This window comes from Leptonychotes weddellii, chromosome 6 (genome assembly GCF_054177405.1).
Source record: "Leptonychotes weddellii isolate Sample4059 chromosome 6, ASM5417740v2, whole genome shotgun sequence".
In the NCBI taxonomy this organism is placed as follows: domain Eukaryota; kingdom Metazoa; phylum Chordata; class Mammalia; order Carnivora; family Phocidae; genus Leptonychotes; species Leptonychotes weddellii.
The window spans coordinates 111,579,886-111,600,784 of NC_138374.1; the positions used below are offsets into that span (position 1 = coordinate 111,579,886).

A 20,899-nucleotide genomic window follows, 5' to 3' on the forward strand; every position below is an offset into this window, starting at 1 on the left:
CCCTCTCCCACTCCCCCTGCTTGTGTTCCTGCTCTCGCTCTCTCTCTGTCAAATAAATAAATAAAATCTTTAAAAAAAAAAAGATTTTATTTATTTATTTGACAGAGAGAGACACAGCGAGAGAGGGAACACAAGCAGGGGGAGAAGGAGGGGAGAAGCAGGCTTCCTGCTGAGCAGGGAGCCCGATGCAGGGCTCGATCCCAGGAACCTGGGATCATGACCTGAGCCAAAGGCAGACGCTTAACGACTGAGCCACCCAGGCGCCCCTCAGATTTTTTTTTTTAAGAAAGAAATTACAAATACAATAGATTCCCCCTGGGTGCCCCTCATCAATACCATTCTCATACCTCACTTCTAGAGGTAACCACCATCCTGATTTTGGTATTCATCATGCTCACGCTTATTTCTGTAATGCATGACAATTTTTATTTATATACACATATAATAATTTGGCAGGTTTTAAAATTTTATGGTATTAGTGCTAAAAAAAAATGAGAAATAAAGTCCTGAAAAGACATGGAGGATCTTTTTTTTTTTTAAGATTTTATTTGACAGAGAGAGACACAGTGAGAGAGGGAACACAAGCAGGGGGAGTGGGAGAGGCAGAAGTAGGCTTCCCACGGAGCAGGAGCCCTATGTGGGGCTCGATCCCAGGACACTGGGATCATGACCTGAGCTGAAGGCAGACGCTTAACGACTGAGCCACCCAGGCGACCCAACATGGAGGATTTTTAAATAAATATTACTAAGTGAAAGAAACCAATCTGAAAAGACTACATACTGTTTGATTCTAACTATATGACATTCTGGGAAAGGTAAAACTGTGGAAACAGTAAAAATATCAGTGGTTATCAGGGATGGGGTGGAGAGAGAGGAACAGGTGGAGCACAGAGGATTTTTAGGACAATAAAAATATTCCATATGTTACTATAATCGTGGATACACGTCATTATACATTTGTCCAAATCCATAAAATATACAACACCAAGGGTGAGCCCTAATGTCAACAATTGACTTTGAGTGATTATGATGAGTCAGTATAAGTTCAATTGTAATAAATGTACCATTCTGTGGGGGGTGTTGATAATGGGGGAAGCTGTGCATGTGTGGGGGCAACAGGAATTAAAGTCTAAAAAAAGCTGTACATCTTTCTACAATTTTATCTTTCTACAACTTGTTCTTTTCATTCAAATTTTCAACATTATTTTTAGAGACCTAAAACAATTCTCTTTTCACCTACTAGTGGACATGTAGGCTGTTCCCTGCTTTTTACAACTGCAAATAATACTGCAGTAAGGCTTCCTTTTTTGTGGTGCACATGAGAATTTCTCTAAGATTTTCAAAGTGTTTGTAATCAGGACAACTTGACACTCCTAAAAATCACTGAGGACCCAAGAAACTTTTGTTTATGTGGCCTATTTCTATCAATATTTGTCATATTAGAATTTGACACTGAAATATTAACAACACAAGAATTCACAAGCGCACAACCCATTAGCCATCAGGGCAATGACGTCATCATGCATACTGTAGTCTCTGGAAAACGCCACCATACTTATGAGGGGATGAGAGTAGAAATCAAATCATTTCATAGTATTATTATAAAATGTTTTGACCTTCCAAAATCCCTAAAGGGTCTCAGGGCCACCAGCGGTCCCAGATCACATTTTGAGAGCCGCTGCTCTTAGGGATTACAAGGTCTCTGCATTAACGTAACATTGCCAAATTGCTCTCCAAAGTGGTTATACCAGATACACTCCCAGCATATTTTTGCCTAACTGGTGGGTATGATTTTCAAGGAGGTTGTTTATATATGTGTGTATGTAATAGATAAATATATTTCCTTGCTGCCTCGATAGATCTCAAAGGTCTTCAAATGGCTTCCTAAATATTTAGTCAAGTTTTTCTAATGAGCTCAGCAGGTATTTTTTCTACAACAAGGATGTCTATCATTACCACAAGTAGAAATTAGGTTACATTTACTTTTTAATATTCATGATATTATTTAATATTCATATTTGGCTTAACAAAATATAAACTTAATCAACCATTCTGTTCTCCTCCTGAAAAATATAAGAACCTAAAAACACGGGGTGCCTGGGTGGCTCAATCATTAAGCATCTGCCTTTGGCTCAGGTCATGATTCCAGGGTCCTGGGATCGAGCCCCGCATCGGGGTCCCTGCTCGGCGGGAAGCCTGCTTCTCCCTCTCCCACTCCCTCTGCTTGTGTTCCCTCTCTCACTGTCCCTCTCTCTGTCAAAAAATAAATAAAATCTTAAAAAAAGAACTTAAAACACCTCAATTTTAATATCCCTCCTATTTTAGCAGTTGTGTTTATTCAGAATTTTAGTATTAACTTATTTTTATATTTTCTATTGTAGTCATAGTTGCATGTGTATATATACATATATGTATACATATATAAATTATATTTAATTTCTCTAGTTAATAATAAATATACATTATATTTTATATATTTTATAATTATATATTTATATTATAATTGTGTAGTGTTATTTATTATATATTATACATACATATATCTTATTTATTATATATACATTACATATATAATTTCTCTAAACTGTTTTCTGGTTTATTTTCTCAAAAAATATCTTCTACTTCACTAATTTTCTCTTTAGCTGTGGCTAATCTGTTATTTAACCCATCTACTGAGTTTTCCATTCCATTGACTATATTTTTCATTCCTAAAAATTACTTTTTTCTTTTTCAATCTATCTGGTCTTTTCTCAGAGTGTTTTATCCTCTTCTATATTTTCAATAATTGATTTAATGAATTTAGTCTTTCCAAAAATTCTTATTTATGGCTTCTAACAGATTATTTCATTATGCAAATAATGTGGAGTATAATCCTGAGTTTTTTGTGTCCAATGACTTTTCCTTTTGATGGTTCTTTTTTTGGAATTCCTATGAAGTTTTGAGGTGCATTAAATGTTCTATATCTTGATTATTTTGGTGATTACATAATTACATACATTTGTCAAAACTCAGCAAATTTTTCACTTTATTTTTTTTTTTAAGATTTTATTTATTTATTTGAAGAGAGAGAGGGAACACAAGCAGGGAGAGTGGGAGAGGGAGAAGCAGGCTTCCTGCTGAGCAGGGAGCCTGATGTGGGGCTCGATCCCAGGACCCTGGGACCATGACCTGAGCCGATGGCAGACGCTTAACGACTGAGCCACCCAGGCGCCCCAAACTTTTCACTTTAAAAGACTGACATTTACAGTCTGTGAGTTATACCTCAATGTGATTAAAATTTTTTTAACCCCAACCTATACTGATACAAATTTTTATTTAAAAATTCCCACATGAGACCTTTCTTTTTTTTTAATCTCAAAGCCAAAATAGAACAGTTTACTTGTCTTCTTTCTGTGCCAGTGGGCATTTTGTTCCCTAATCCACCATTTGAATCACCTGATCACCATTCAGGGATCCCAAATGGGTTTGAATTTTAATGCTCTACCTCACTGGGGACAAAAGCTTCATCTCTTGACCACATGTGTGTTGCAACCCAATCTTCTGTTATTGAAAGCTACAAAACCTCCACTTCATTCCAGTAGGCAGACACCATCTCAGCTTACTCATTTACCATTATTATAATTTTGAGAGAGTCATAATTTAGAGGGAGTGAAGGAAGCTTTCTGCTCCTTCTTCATTTCTGACCCCTGGAAGTACCTATGACTTTCTGAGCATAAGAGTTGCTACATAGTATCTTAGATTCATATGTGTTTGTAGGGGGTGGGTTCTCAAGTTTTCTGGTCTGCCATATTTTCAGAAGTGCCCTCCTTGCCTCTTATTCTATAAATGTCAATGAGTGGCATGTGTTCCCATGGCTTCAACTGTTATTTATAGGCTGATTAACTCCCAAATCCATATCTCTTGCATGGACATCTCGTTTCAATTCCAGAAATATACTTCTAATTCACAAGGAGATATTCCCACTTGAATATCCCATAAAAATATTAAACTGTATAATATGTTCATATTTAAACTCCCTCAAATGCTCTTGGATGGCATCATCATCCCATCAGTTTTCCATGCCATACATCTGACATTTTTCCACTCCCTTATCCCCTGTCAATACTATAATTCTATTCCTTAATGTCCCCCAGACAAATTCCCTCCTCTCCATTCTTACTGCCTTAATTTGCACCTCTCTTTATAGTCTCCCCAAAACTATTCTGTACAGTTAATCATCCATCTTTTGCACTTCTACCAGAAAATGACAAACCCGAATGCCACTCTTCTCTTTAAAATCCAAAACAAAACAAAAAAATATAATAAAATCCAAAACAATTTTCCCACTGCATATATAAGGAAGCCCACATTCCCTAATTTAATGTCACATCCTTTCATGACCTAGCTTCTTATGTTTTTCAGTGTCAACTCCTGTTAGCTCCCTCAGAAGCTTTAGCCTTATTGAACATTTTACTTCCCCAAATGCAATGTGCTCTCTGACACTACCAAAACTTTGCACATGAGAATCAAGCTGCCTTGGCCTAGAGATTTTCTGGCATCTTTGTCACCAATGTCATTTCAAGAAGCATGTTCTCTCTGACACCTTCCCTAACCTTTCATAACCCTGCCCCAGCCATCATGAGTGCCCCTCTGAACTCCCAGGGTATATGTTGCCAAATGCCACTCAGCACATTGTTTTGAAAAACTATTTAGACTTCTGTCTCCTCCACTATACCATCAATTCCTTGAGGGAAGGGGGCACTGTGTATTATTTATATTACCACTCCTAATTCCTAGCAGAGTCCCTGGCCCATAGTAAATATTCTGCTGACTCATCAATAAAAACTGTCATACTTGCAATTTAGGAAAGACTACATGATCTCTTGGGTCTCTTCCAGATATAAGATCTATGATCTTATATCATCAGTCAAGGGTGAAAATAATTTTACCTAAAACTATACAGGCAAAATATGCTTATTCTTTTTCTATTTGTAAGCCTTATATTATAGGCATTTTGTAACATAGATGTCACCATGAGCTGTTCCAAAGCCTGCCACTTCTATTTTTTAGTCTATTTTTTAGAATTCACAGGGATAAGTGTACATTATCCTCTCTTAAAGCAAATGGCACTTCAGCTTGACCAAGTTTAATGTCCATATAAAAATCAGAAATGTTACAAATTGAGGCATATAGAAACATTTCTCATCTCTCCTTCAGGCTCTGTCTGCCATCTGCATCCTACATCCCCACTGCTAACCTGCATCTGACCACTTTCAATCTAGAAACCTCATTCTCTGTGGAATACTTGAATCAGAACTAATTATAGCAATAACTAAAATGGTCCTATGAATGCATGCACTGCACAACAAGAATACTTTTACTGGATTACTTAGCCGTGGCATGCTGGGTCTGTTAATGTGCTCTGCCTGGCTTCACTGCAGACATACTTCAGAAAATGTAAGGCTGCAGTTCAAGTAATAGAAGGCCAAAGAAACCTGAAGAAATAAAGAATCAAATTCATCTCCTTGGGAATATGTTTTAAAACAATCTTCTAATGGGAAAAAGGGACTTAAGAGGTTCATTTCAGAGCATATGTCAAAATGGAGCTGGGTCAGTTTTGTAGTTTTTGTTCACTAGTTGGCTTTCTGCTGCATCAGTCTTACTTGAGTTTAGAAGAGCAGCCTGAGACAACACTCAGAGCAAAAAGTTGTACAGGGCTTTGTGATGCTCAAACTCCCTTAATGTGCAACAACCCCCTGAAAAGGAAGGGATGGACCAGGTCATTCCCTTGTTCTCTCTCTCTCTCAGTCATAAATGAAAGGCTCTTGTTCCCCAAAGAGCAAGTGGAAACTTAATTCAGTATGGTACTGCCAAAGCATAAAAGCAATCAGCTTGGTCTTCAGCTAATTCCATCAAAATGGAAGGAAATCTGGGAATAAACAGGCAACAACTGGACAAAGTCTCAAAGCAGAGAGCATATAGCATGGCAATTAATACTTCGGAATCAAAAGAGAGCTGGGCTTAAAACTTAGCTCTTCCATTTATAGCTGTATGACTTCCCTCTCAGAGCCTTAAGGTTTCTGCCTGTAAGAGAATAATGAAGCTTTTAACTAAGCTCTAAAAAATTTATATTCATCAATAAATTTAAATTATCTTTTTTTTTTTTAAAGATTTTATTTATTTATTTGACAGAGAGAGACATAGCGAGAGAAGGAACACAAGCAGGGGGAGTGGGAGAGGGAGAAGCAGGCTTCCCGCAGAGCAGGGAGCCCGATGCGGGGCTCGATCCCAGGACCCTGGGATCACGACCTGAGCCGAAGGCAGACGCTTAACGACTGAGCCACCCAGGCGCCCCAAATTTAAATTATCTTAACACTTACTCCTCAGTAGTACAAGATAGCAAGTGGTATATGAAGAAGAAGTTGGATCAATTATTTCCTTCCTTAATGAATACTACAGAAGAAACTTTATATAAATGTTGGCAACTTGGCTCAATGACCAAAGCAACAAACATCTAAATAGGTTTCCTAGACACTATCCACCTCTTCCTCTGACTCATCACTTCAGCTTCAACAAACCTTCAGTGAATCTAGTCTAAGACAGGATTTTCCACTTTATACTATAATGATAATATATTTATTTTTTTTAAAGATTTTATTTATTTATTTGACAGAGAGAGACACAGTGAGAGAGGGAGCACAAGCGGGGGGAGTGGGAGGGGGAGGCAGGCTTCCCGCAGAGCAGGGGGCCCAATGCGGGGCTCGATCCCAGGACCCTGGGATCATGACCTGAGCTGAAGGCAGACGCTTAACAACTGAGCCACCCAGGTGCCCCATGATAATATATTTAAAGTGACATTTCTAAACTGGCAACATTCTATGATCTTCAAACACAAGATACTATCATATATCAAATTACCATCAATGCTAAGCATGTAGAATGTTACAAAAAGCATGGCAGCTATAAATGTTGCAGTCAGGAGCTCAAACCAAATTTAATTTAAGTTTGAAAACATTCTAATGTTATGGTTCTGTGGTTTGAGAAGAAATACTCATGACTGGTTCTGGTTTGAATAGGTTGACTAGGTTAAAACTAAAACATTTCTCCATTGGTTTGTGGTTAACCGATTAATTTATTGCTTCAGAAATTGAAGTTGGTTAGGCAGCCCCAGGTTTGGGTTCCTGGTTCAATTCAGTTCAAGTTCCTGTCAAATGTGTACTCAGAAAACTGTATGATTCCTAAATTACCACGTGCTAAATATCCCAACTTCCTCAAAAACCACAAGTCCCCCACAAACCACAAACTCCTTTTCTTTGGTAAGATAACAAGGGTGCTAGCAAGAGGCTGCCCAGAATACCAACCCAAAGTAGAGCAAGAGGCCGGCAACACCTAGTCTGAGAGCAAAGGGGACCCCTACAATGCTACTTAGGATGGTAACTGAACTAAAATGTGTGCCTGTCTTGGCTGTTAGAAATCTTTATGTTGGCAACTCTCAACCATGATATGTGGACATAAACATGTAGCTCTTTCAGTTAGGAGACATGTGTCAAGTCATCATTTACAAATAATTGTTTAATTTTTTTCAAAGGGATATATTAATACACAGACATGTACGTTCATATGCATAATGATTGTTTGTATATGTGTATACGTTAGTGAATTATTCTCAGTCACGTGCATTCTGATATGCTTTCTTGTCTAGGAGAAAAATGCATGGAGCTACAGAGGGTACACATCTGGAAGTGTCTCCCACATTTGGGCATAAATTGTATGTGGCAGCAGAAAAATGTGACCTCAGGTAATTTGGCATTCCCTTATTTCTGTTCCTACCACAGGATAAACTTGGTGATGAAGACATGAGAATTTGGACAATGGGCTAAGGGCTGAGGTATATCCACAGGCATCACGGGTCTTGGATTCCTTGAAGCATTGGAATGGCTTTGAGAGAATAACTGAGGCCCATTAAAGCCAATTTGCACTGAGAATAACCAGCTCTAGCAATATCACAGGCACCTTGATAACATCAGTTGACCTTGGTTAGTGCAAATTTGCATGAGCTTGAGCAGTAAGTATCAAAACCAGAACCTTCTCAAAATTCCAAATTTAAATTCTGGAATGTGCAGCAGAGGGAATTTAGAAATCTCCTAATCTAGTTGTCTCTAAATTTAGCTGGTCATCAGAATCAGTTTGCAGAGCTTTACAGAAAAGATCTATCGAATAAAAATATGTAGTGCTGGAAACTGGAAATCTAAGATCTTAGAAAGCACCTCAGCAAATTCTGATAATCAGTCAGCTTTGGACACCATTCATCTAGTCCATCCCCCTTCTTCCATTTAGAATAATGTAACTGCAGACAACTCCTCAGTTGTAATAATCATGGCTAATGTGTGTCAAGTGCCTGATGTGGACTCCTTTAACATACCTTCCTTCTAATCCTTGCAACTACTCTTAAATTCATACTGTGAGTAAACAACTTTCTACTAGCCCTTCTCTCTAGATGTTCTGCACCATTCTCATGCAGTTTATCTTTTCACATGCTTTCGATGGACATTATTAGGTTTCCATGCGGTGCTTCCGAAGGTCCTGCCATCTTGAACAAAGAAGATAAAGTGATTGAATGGCATTTTTCATCCACAGCAGGTTCTCAAGGATTTTTCCTAGGACCTTTAAGGTATACACTATACTGTTCTCAGGGTTGTGGTATGTCAAAGCCCATAATGATTAGGGAGATTGAAGAACTCTTAGGAAATTAATATCTTCATGATTCACACGCAAGTATAAATTACCCAAAGCGAACCCATGGTGCTTGATCACCAGGCACTTCCAGGACCAGGGCTCCTGGATTTCAACCTCTTCTTCCCACCTCCCACCATTTCCATGTTGGGCCAACATATGATTTAAATTGATGGGTCCACCCAGAGCATTAAGACACTTGGCTACAGGGCGCCTGGGTGGCTCAGTTGGTTAAGCGACTGCCTTCGGCTCAGGTCATGATCCCGGAGTCCCTGGATCGAGTCCCGCATCAGGCTCCCTGCTTGGCAGGGAGTCTGCTTCTCCCTCTGACCCTCTTCCCTCTCGTGCTCTCTGTCTCTCATTCTCTCTCTCAAATAAATAAATAAAATCTTTAAAAAAAAAAAAACAACAAAACAACAACAAAAAGGAAAGGCTGTGGGCGCCTGGGTGGCTCAGTTGGTTAAGCGACTGCCTTCGGCTCAGGTCATGATCCCGGAGTCCCTGGATCGAGTCCCGCATCGGGCTCCCTGCTTGGCAGGGAGTCTGCTTCTCCCTCTGACCCTCCTGACCCTCCCCCCTCTCATGCTCTCTCTCTCTCAGTCTCTCTCTCAAATAAATAAATAAAATCTTTAAAAAAAAAAAAAAAAAGACACTTGGCTACATGACTAGGTTTTTATACACAAATTGGTTTGACTTTTATTAAAAATATCTACAATGAAACGAGGTAAACTTCAAGAAATTTTGTTACTAGTGTTTCTACTACTGCTTATTTCCAGAATCTCTAGCAACACATTTCGACTTTAATCAAAATCCACATAGATGTTTCGCTTTTGAAATGATTGTTTGGCATCCTATAGAGAATTTACCTGTTGAGCACAGTTGTGGATAAAATGAAATAAGATAGCCTCTGACAATATTTCTGGCAACAGTTGCACCAGTTTGGGTCACTGGCCTTCAGCTCCCTTCCATCATTTCGGAACCCCAGTCAAAGTCTCCCAAGGGAAAGTTTTGGAAGACACAGCTAGTCCCCTTGAAATTCGTTATTTTTCAGGGGGTGTCTGGCTGGCTCAGTGAGAAGAGCATGGGACTCTTAATCTCAGGGTCATGATTTTGAGCCCCATGTTGGGTGTAGAGATTACTTAAGTAAAAAAAAAAAAAAAAAAAGACTTAAAAAGAAAAAATAAAATAAATAGTTATTTTTCTAAATTGCCAGAAAATGTAATGGATCATATCACAATTGAGCTAAAAAGTTAGTGCCTCCATAGTAAATGCACGCTACACTTCTCGTGACGATTTCGTCTCCTTCAGTCAATTGTGTAAATGATGTTACCTAAACTAACAGATGAAACAGGAAGGAGATATAATAGATTCTTCTACAAATTAAAAACTTCGAGAGTTGTACTTACAGAAACATGGGTATCTGGGGAACTTCAGAATCTCTGGGCTTTCGCTCACTTTACAGTTTTCCAAATCCATTCATGGACATTTTCATGCATGTTCTTCACAGAAATTACCGAAGGAAGCAGCCATGTAGTGGTAGAAGACGTGTACTCTGAGGCAGGAAACTTGAGTCTGAGTCCAGGTTCTCAATTAACTGTCTGATAGTTATTGAATCTATCTGAACTTCAATGGCATTACCTGAAAAATATGTATTATGATAGCTACTTTCACCTGCTGAAAAGATTAAATGACATGAATACATAAAAATATCTACCTCGAGTCCCGGTTCCTCAGTTCCTCGACTGGCTCTCTGGCGACCCCGAGCATCTCTCCCCCCCGGGGGCCGGGAACTGGGCAGTCATGGCTGAGGTGAAAGTGAAGGTACAGCTGCCTGACGCGGATCCGGTCGAAATAGAAAACAGGATTATAGAATTATGTCACCAGTTCCCTTACGGAATCACAGACCAAGTAATTCAGAATGAAATGCCTCATATAGAAGCCCAGCAGCAGGCAGTGGCCATCCATAGACCGCTGTCCATGGGTCAGCTGGATCTCTTAAGGAGCAATACAGGACTTCTGTATAGAATAAAGGATTCTCAGAATGCTGGTAAAATGAAAGGATCAGATAATCAAGAAAAACTAGTATATCAAATCATAGAGGATGCAAGAAATAAAGGAATATGGAGCAGAGATATCCAATACAAAAGTAACTTGCCATTAACAGAAATTAACAAAATTCTAAAGCCTTTGGAAAGTGAAAAGCTTATCAAAGCTGTTAAGTCTGTGGCAGCCTCAAAAAAGAAAGTACAGGGGCACCTGGGTGGCTCAGTCGTTAAGCGTCTGCCTTCGGCTCAGGTCATGATCCCAGAGTCCTGGGATCGAGCCCCGCATCGGGCTCCCTGCTCGGCAGGAAGCCTGCTTCTCCCTCTCCCACTCCCCCTGCTTGTGTTCCCTCTCTCTCTGTGTCTCTCTATCAAATAAATAAAATCTTTAAAAAAAAAAAGAAAAGAAAGTACATATGCTCTATAACGTGCAACCGGACCGGTCTGTGACTGGTGGAGCCTGGTACGGTGACCAGGATTTTGAATCAGAATTTATAGAGGTGCTTACCCAACAGTGCTTTAAATTCCTACAAACCAAGGCAGAAACAGCATGAGAAAGCAAACAGAATCCAATGATACAAAGAAATAGGTCATTTGCCTCATCACATGAAGTGTGGAAGTCTATCTGTGAATTGGGGATCAGTAAGGTAAGAGTTGTCCGTGGAGGACATTGAAACGATCTTAAATACACTCATTTATGATGGGAAAGTGGAGATGACTATCTTTGCTGCAAAAGAAGGCATGGTTGGCAGTGCAGATGGACACATGAAACTGTACAGAGCATCAATCCAATCATCCCACCCACGGGTTTGGTCCGGGCCCCGTGTGGACTCTGCCCAGTTTTTGATGACTGCCATGCAGGTGGTGAGATTTCACCATCTAACTGTATTTACATGACAGAGTGGCTCGAATTTTAATGGAGAACTAGGAACTTTACTGACATTTTGCAAATGAAGCTACTTTGGGAGCAGATAATTTAACTCATGATAGAACATCAAATTCCCTTGAAAGCAAACTTCACAATAATGGATAGACTTGCTGCTATGAAAAAGTATTTTTTTAACTATAAAGACTAAATTTATATTGGTAGAGTAGCCAACAGAATATGAAGCAGGTAAGGTTAATAGTGAAATCCATTCTTCAATAAATAAAATACTTTGAACTTCAGGAAGACCACCTTCTGAAGCTTTCAAGACTTTTGATGGTTCATGGAAAAAGAACCCAACAAATCCATATTTGCCATACACTACAGTAATGACTAAAGTTTAAAAATGCCCATTTTAAAGTTATTTATTAAGGTCCTCATTGGAAAATTTTATATCTGGTTCACTATTGCCATTTCTGTTTTCTCTTTTCTCAGTGGTTTCATTGAGAAGGTGTCAAAAGCGGTGAGGCAGGACTAGCACTTGGAGGCATGAGTGGGGAGAGAATGGAACATCCCTTTCCACACACTATTCATTCCTTTTTACATCAGAAATATTCTTTCAGAGGATTATGCCTTTGTACTTACCTCAAATGCAAATGATGACTATTGCCAAGGATGTTTTCAGTGCATAAATATGATTATTCTTATCCTAAAAATAATAATAATAATAATCTACCTCAATTTCCAACTTATGCCTTCTCTCCATGCATATCCCAAAGAGTATTTTTTATCTTGACAAAAATGGTTCTAAAATATCACAAGTCTGCAGGAAGAGCCAGTCAAAAGTATTAAAGAAGAATAATGGGGGGCACCTGGGTGGCTCAGTCATTAAGCGTCTGCCTTCAGCTCAGGTCATGATCCCAGGGTCCTGGGATCGAGCCCCGCATCGGGCTCCCTGCTCAGTGGGAAGCCTGCTTCTCCCTCTCCCACTCCCCCTGTTTGTGTTCACTCTCTCGCTGTGTCTCTATCAAATAAATAAATAAAATCTTTAAAAAAAAAGAATAATGGAAGATTATCATGATGGTACATGAACTACATTAATGGACTCCATTTCTCTAGTCTCTGCATGACCTTTTTTGCAATGTGACTCTGCAGTTCCTTCTAGGAAAAGTGGAGTGTACTTCCCTGCACCTCAGGTGCGACATCAGTTGTGTGACTTCTTTTGACCAATGAGATGTTAGCAAACTTGCTTCAAGCAGAGATTTGAAAAAGTACTTTTGCATTGCTTCTTGTCTGCCTTCTGCACCTCACCATGGAACATGTCTGGGCTAACCTGCTGGTGGTCAAAAGATATATGGCCCAATTTCATGCATCTCCTTAGTCCACAGCCAACAGACCACCAGACTTAAGAATGAGCCCAACTAAAGCCAGAAAAACTGCCCAACTTAGCCCAGCCTAAATTACAAGCTGCAGATGCATGAGCTAAATAAATATTTATTGTTTTTAAGCTGTATTTTCTCAGTGGGGTTTACATTAGAAAATTGAGACATGAGAAAATGAAGACATCGAGGACAGTCCTCCCTCCTTATCCGTGGGGGATACCTTCCAAGACCCCCCCATGGATGCTTGAAACCAAGGACAGTCCTGAACCTTCTATATCCTATGCTTTTTTTCCATACATATATACCTATAATGAGATTTAATTTATAAATTAGGCACAGTAAGAGATTAACAACAATAACTAATAATAAAATAGAACAATTATACCAATATATTGTAATAAAAGTTATGGGAATGTGACCTCTCTCTTTCTCTCAAGATATTACACCGTACTCACCCAATGTGAGATGACAAAAGGCCTATGTAATGGGATGAAGTGGGGTGAATGACGCAAGCCCTGTGCCATAGTTAGGCTACGGTTGACCTTCTGATGATTCGTCAGAAGGAGCATCATCTGCTTCCGGACCACAGTGCGCAGCAGGGAAAACAAAACCACCGATAGCGAAACTGCAGATAAGAGACAACCACTTGGTGCCTGGGTGGCTCAGTCGTTGGGCGTCTGCCCTCGGCTCAGGTCATGATCCCAGGGTCCTGGGATCGAGCCCCACATCAGGCTCCCTGCTCAGTGGGAAGCCTGCTTCTCCCTCTCCCACTCCCCCCTGCTTGTGTTCTCTCTCTCGCTGTCTCTCTCTCTGTCAAATAAATAAATAAAATCTTTAAAAAAAATTAACAAATAAAAAAGAAGCAACCACTGCATAGGCAATTCTTGTAAGAAATTAGACTGTGAAACAGAAGAAGGATTATCAAGGGAGGTGAATAATCTTTCCCTGCTTTCTTCCCTTTTGAGTTTGCTAAATTTTAAAGGTTCTTAATATTTTCAAATTCAATACTCCAAAATCTTTGTCAGTAAGTATAAAATACATAATAGTTTAAACTATATAGGTGATATATGTAGCAAGCAGTCTATATTAGTCCTCTAATATAGTCCATATAATATTATGGTTTATAAGAAATAAAAACAAGCAGTAAATGTAATTTAAATATCAAAATGAAATTAAGTAATGTGTGTAAAGTTCTTACTTCAGTGCCTGACATAAATATACATTTTACTGGGGCGCCTGAGTGGCTCAGTCGTTAAGCGTCTGCCTCCGGCCCAGGTCATGATCCCAGGGTCCTGGGATCGAGCCCCGCATTGGGCTCCCTGCTCTGTGGGAGGCCTGCTTCTCCCTCTCCCGATCCCCCCGCTTGTGTTCCCTCTCTCTCTGTCAAATAAATAAAATCTTTAAAAATATATATATATACATTTTATTCTTTTTTTTATGTGACAGAATTTTATAGAGATTCTGTCTTTATTTTTCATTCAAAAAAATGTCTGCTTCCACATAATCCTCCTTTATCTTATAAGAGAAATCCCAGAGACATATAGATTAAATAAGAAAGATATTCCATAAATTATCACATACTTTATATACTTGCTATCTTAGACCTGAAGTCAATCCAATTTCTAGTCTTTATTTCATGGCAGGAAAAGAGAGAATCTTAAGCAAGCTCCACACCCAGCATGGAGCCCAATGTGGGGCTCGATCTCATGGCCCTGAGATCATGATCTAAGCCAAAATCAAAACTCAGCCACTTAATCAACTGAGCCACCAAGGCACCCCTCTTTTTTCTTTTATATAAATAATACTAAAATCTAAGACAATTGAAAGATTTTGTGCAATTAGTGTTGGGTATTCTGCTTTATCAATATTAATCTTCATTGGACAAATTCTACTTATTTCTCCCCTTTCTTATTCTGTTAGTACGTATATGCTTATATTATAACTAATTATGATTAAATTAATATAGATTTAATAAGCAACTAAATATTTTACAAAATACTCTCCAATAGTTTTGGTTGTCGTGTTTTTTAAAAAAGATATATAAGGGTTCCTGGGTGGTTCCCTCAGTTGAGTGCCCGACTTTTTGTTTTGGCACAGGGTTGTGAGATCAAGCCCCAAGGTGGGCTCCTGCTCAGTGTGGAGTCTGCTTGTCCCTCTCCCTCCTCCTCTGCCTGTCCCCCCACACGCATGCACATGCATGGTCTCTTCCTAAAATAAATAAATAAATAATAAATAAAATAGAATTTGAGAAAATTTTAAAATAAAAAGGTATTTAGGGCACGATTTATGCGTATATGTGTTATAATTAAAGAAAGGTACATAAACATATTTAACTTGTTTAAGATCAAGAATATTTGATTACATGAAGTAGTGAATAAATTCTTTTCTACCAAAAAATTTGCCTGAGCCTGAAAAGCAACAAGAATCAGCACTTGGCCTTATGGATGCATTTTTATCAGGTGCTATAGGCCCATGAAAATTGGATATTCCCGCTTTACTCATATGTTGGACATAAACCACCACTTGCAGCAGGTTCCCCTACAGAAGAAACTCTGCCTAATCTCTTCCAAAATGTCCTAAATAAGAAAATAAAATAAGTAGAATTAAAGCTGTACTACGCTAGAGCACATTTATATTTCTGACAACTATGGATTATTCCATACTTACCTCTCAGTGCACCAGTAAGCAGGGAGCATGGGAAGCTAATAAAAGTAATGAAGTCTTTGTAGTACATGAACTCACTGCTGTTAAATCTCTTCTGAGAAATGGGATGAGCCTGCCAAGCTTGTTGGGAGGACAGCTGAATTTGTAAGCTGGTGAAGTGAAAATAAGTTGTGCCATGTGGGCAACAGGGGCTGAAGATAATGGGTGTTAATGCTCAGGAACTGAATGCTTTATCTAGCCTTCAAATTCATTGAGGAGTGATGATGACATAAAGCTGGATTTATCATATCTGTACTTGTCAGCAAAATCTAGAGAAAAAAAATCACAGTTTTATAGTATACAAAGCTTGAGCATATCATGTTGCTACCAATACTGAGCCACATAATGTAAACTTAACATTCTTCATCCAATGACTGATATCATTTGCCATCCCTGCTTAAGGCCTGTGGAAGTGCCTTAGTTATCCAGAACTCCTGGAAAGCCATGATGATGTTGAGGTCTATGGAATGTGCAACTCAAGTGGTATATCAGTTAAAGACCAAGGAGGAAACAACCCACTTTAATTTAGGAAAGCTTAATATACAAAGGTGTGAGCAGGGCCCATGGAAACCACAAAGATAGAGCAGCACATATCCTGAGGTAATATTGGTGGGGTGCATTTATCACTCCTGGAACAGAAGTGTCAAGGGAAGGAAGAGGTTACTGGAATCTAGAGACAGAAAAGGCTGTGCAGAAAATGTCACCTTAGAGCAACTGTGACTTTCAGAAGCGGGACACAGCCAGCCTGAAGGCATCGTGCAGGGAGGGGTACGGAGGAATAATACCCCAGCCTCCTCTTCCCTCTACTCTCCAGCAGGTGCCGCCCATTGACTGAACCCAACCAACAACCAGGGGCAGAGAACCCTTTGAAACTGTCTCTCAGACATAGTGCAGGGTGGAGTAACAAGTAGAGTGATCTGAAGGGGCAAATGGAAGATATCCAACATAAGTGGAAAGACAGCAGTATTGTCTTAAGTAACCTCTAGCTCTGCCTAAGTTTTTATTTTATCGGTAATTCCATAGATGATATTATTCACTTGGTTTCCTCTCCAGCATGAACATAAGAGTGGGTGAAGGACATTAATCCCCAGTAGTCAATTTCCTTAAGCATTTCCAGGTAACATTATCTCCTGCCCCCCTCAAAAAATCAAGAAGTCTCACCTAAATCCCCAGGAGAATATCTGTTTTCATTTTACAAAGAATGCCAATTGTTGAGTGGTGACTGTTTTTAAAGAGAATAATTAAAGCTCCCAGTTTCTCCTTTTACAAATCAGGTGAGCATTGTACTTACTTTGAACCATGACAGTTTTTTGGCTGCTTGTGAACTCTGGAAATATTGATCAGTTAAAAATATTCGGACGCTTGCATCTCCTGAATTTGCTTACTGCAGCCCTTCTTCCTGGTCGGTTAGGAGAGCACCAGCAATTTTGTTATCATGATAAATTATCCTCCCTGGTAGGTCACTCTTTTTTACCTAAAGTCACAAGTTGCTCTTTCCTCTAGGTCACAACCTGATTTTTCAGGGTGACAGATTTATTGCTTGCTTTGTGCTCCAAAAAACAAATAGCCAACATTGCTCAAAATACAGTACTGTCACAATAACTTTGGATATTTCCCAATGGGAATAAGACCCAGCATTTATATTCCTGTTAGAATATGGTAGAGAGAGAGAGCATTTTCCCATTTCTCCAAATCTGGGCTGGAGAATGGTAGTCAGGTTTAAGTCACGCTGCCAGTTTTAAGCAACTGATAAGCAAGTACTTGTTGGCATAGTCTTGCGGGGGCACTTCTTTTTAGGAAGCACAGAAAAGCAGAGCAAACAGCTACTCCTGACCTCCAAAGCAAGCCTTTTCACTGACAGCACATTTTCTTCAGCCATCATAAAAACCCAAGTCCCCCATAAAATTTCCCTAAAGCCTGAGAATGAAGCTGTGGGTGTTAGGTAAGGTCATGTCGCAGACTTCTCACGGTGGAATGTGGACTAAAGTGATGAACAGCACTGCCAGGCCTGTGCATAAAAAAACCCACACTCAGTCTTCAATGCTTCCTTCCCAACCTGCCATCTGGATATGCTGCAAATCTCCAACCCTGCATCGGGCCCAGCTCCCACACTGTACACTTCTAAATGCTGTGTGACCTTACAAATGTTACTTAACCACTCTGTACCTCCATGTCCTCATCTGTTAAAATAGAAATAGTTATAAAACATACTTTATAGGACTGAGAGAATTCAATAAGCTACTGCTTCTAAAGCATGTAAAACAAGGCCTTCCTATGCAAGTATTAGATAATTTTTCTAAGTTTAGTCTGGTGAAAATAAAGTAGTATCTTCCTTGTGGTTTTCTTTTCCCAAAATGATTGCTCACATCTTTTGCCATTTTTCTACTCTGCTTGTTAATCTTTCTCATATTCATTCATTGAAATTCTCTATATATTCTGGGCCAAACATGTGTTATTTATATGTGTTGTAAATATGGCTACTCTTTTTATGGGGGGGTGAGGGAGTGATTGGCAGAGGCAGCTGAGGCTTTATTTGGGAACAGACACGTGAACGGGCTTTTAGTTGGGGGCAAGGGCAGGAGGTACCCAGAGCTGTAGGCTCTCTCCAAGGGTGGACTGAGGAATGGAGCTGAGCCTCCAGGTGGGTCTCCTGTTTCTGACGCTGCCCTGCACAGCTCCTTCCCCCAAAGGCTCTATGGCAGCCACAGGAGTGGGGAGGCTGGGAGCAACCACAGACGACTCCAACACCAACTTCCTCTCCATCTTCTTCACAACCACAGCCTTGGAGGAGCTGACTCCGCTGAAGGAACTGGAGGCCCGCCACAGCCGAAGCTGGACTGGAAAGAGCTCAGGCTGCAGTTGAAGCTCGGGCTCCTGAGCCCCGCCCCCTCCCCAGTGGGCGGAGCTTGGCCCCCCTGAGTAGCCACTGGCAGTCTTGGTACAGACACTCAACGTTTGCATCCGGGCCTCCAGCCGGCTCTCCCCGCCCTCCAGTAGCTTCCGGTAGGTGGCGACCTGCATGTCCAGGGCCAGTGTGACGTTCGGGAGCTCCTGCGACTCGCGCAGCTGTCGCGCCATGTCCCGCTCGGCTCGCTGCAGCGCAACCTCCCGCCCAGTCAGCTTGGCGCCAGCGTCCTTACTGGCCAGCTCCCTGTGCTGCCAAGTGTCAGCGAGGGCAGCCTCCAGGGAAGCCCCGTGGCCGTTTGGGCCGCCAAGCTCAGCGTGGAGTCGGCCAGTGTTGGGTTCTTCTCACAAGTCTCCGTCTTCAGGCGACGGAGGTCATCCCCGTGCTTCCCAGCCAGTGCCACCAGCTGTCATGTGTGATCTGGCCGTGGTCTCGGTCTCGGTCTCGGCCGCGGCCTGGCTGCGGTTAGCGATCTCCTTCCGCTAGGCCTTGAGCTCGGCGACCTGGTCCAGGGAGCGGCGGCTGTCCACCGAGAGCAGCGCGAGGCGCAGGAGATGTGCGGCTGCCCCTCCCGGCTCCGCTCTTCGCCCGGCGGCCCGAGGAAGCCCATGTGGCCCGTCAGCCCCTCCGGGCGGACTCCGGCTCTGCCACGTTCATGTAAGCCTCACGCACAGCCCTCTTGAGGAGGACGGAGGCGATGTCCATCTCTGCACGCTCTCCGATCTCTTTCTCCTACTTACTCTTGCATGTGGACGAGCTCCACCTCCGGCTTCAGCCCCTATCCTGGGCCAGTGCGTCCAGCGGCCGCCCGAAGCTGATGTAGCTCTCAAACATCTTGTCCACGTTACTCCGAGCCATTTTCCGCTACTGCGGGAGCCTCCATTTCGTCTCCAGAATCTCGTTCTGCTGCTCCAGGGTCCACACCTTGTCGATAAAGGAGGCGGACTTGCTGTTGAGGGTCTTGAACTGCTCCTTCTCCTGGGTGCGCACAGCCTGGATGTTGGGGTCCACCTCCAGCTTAAGGGGGCTCAGCAGGCTCTGGTTCACTGAGACGGCTGCCATGCCCCCTGTACCCCCTACCCCGGCGTAGTCCCCGACCATCTTCATGGGGCCCAGGCCTCCCCGGAAGCTGCTGCGGCTGCCCACCTGGGAGAAGGCCCGGGAGCTGATGCGGGCGCCAAGTGCGCTCAGGTACAAGCTGCTGCTGAAGGCCCGGGGGCCAGAGGTGGACACCTTGTAGGACTTCTGGGTCACCCTGATGGACATGGTGGAGGCTGGAGTGGAGGCAAGTAGGCTGAAACCGAGATTGGAGAAGGAGCCAAGAAGCTGCTTCTAGGTGGGACGTTCACTCTCTTTAGTATATGTACAGTATAGATTTTAATCTCAGGAAAATAAGAATTTTCAAAATAGATCCTCCAAATACTTGAAAGTCAAAGCCTAATAATTGGAGTAAAGTATTCCAAATAGACTGACAGTTCACCTTCATAAAATAATTGCCAGATCCTTCCCTTGCTTTTTACTAAACTAGACTGGCCTAAATGTTACATCAAATTCTTAAATCAAAGTAAACTTACAGGAGCGCCTGAGTGGCTCAGTCGTTTAAGCCTCCATTAAGTTTCCACTCTTGATTTCTGCTCAGGTCATGATTTCACCATTGTAAAATCAAACCCTGCTTGCGCTCAGCAGAGAGTCTGCTTGAGATTCTCTCTCTCCCTCTCCCTCTGCCCCTCCCTCGCTCTCTCTCTAAAATAAATAAATCTTTGAAAAACAATAAAAAAGTAAACTTAAAATTGATAGTCATCAATAATAACATACTCAGGGATATACAAGAATAATAAGCACAATTCCTGCCTTTATCAGGTTTAACATCTAGCTATGATGAAAGAATAAACACATTAACAATATTTAAGGGCCGGGCGCCTGGGTGGCTCAGTTGGTTAAGCGACTGCCTTCCGCTCGGGTCATGATCCTGGAGTCTCGGGATCGAGTCCCGCATTGGGCTACCTGCTCAGCGGGGAGTCTGCTTCTCCCTCTCCCGCTCCCCCCTCTTGTGCTCTTTCTCTCTCTCACTCTCAAATAAATAAATAAAATCTTTAAAAAAAATAAAAATTTTAAAAATTTTAAAAATTAAAATAAAATAAATAAAAATATTTAGGGGCCTTTGTCAGTAGCACGAGCCAAAACAAGGTTCAGAACGTCCAATATCGGGATGTCTCCACCTCATTGTGTAACACACAGCCAGTAAACCTACCATTTGATTTGAAGAAAAACAAAATAATAAATAAATAAA

The 20,899-nt window shown here is 41.2% G+C and overlaps 2 pseudogenes; one reads left to right on the forward strand and one right to left on the reverse strand.

Moving 5' to 3' along the window:
- Positions 1-10,457: 10,457 nt before the first annotated feature.
- LOC102745336 (DNA-directed RNA polymerase III subunit RPC6-like) lies at positions 10,458-11,790 on the forward strand (annotated as a pseudogene).
- Positions 11,791-16,277: 4,487 nt separating this feature from the next.
- Positions 16,278-20,620, reverse strand: LOC102745032 (keratin, type II cytoskeletal 8 pseudogene; annotated as a pseudogene).
- Between the last annotated feature and the right edge of the window lie 279 nt (positions 20,621-20,899).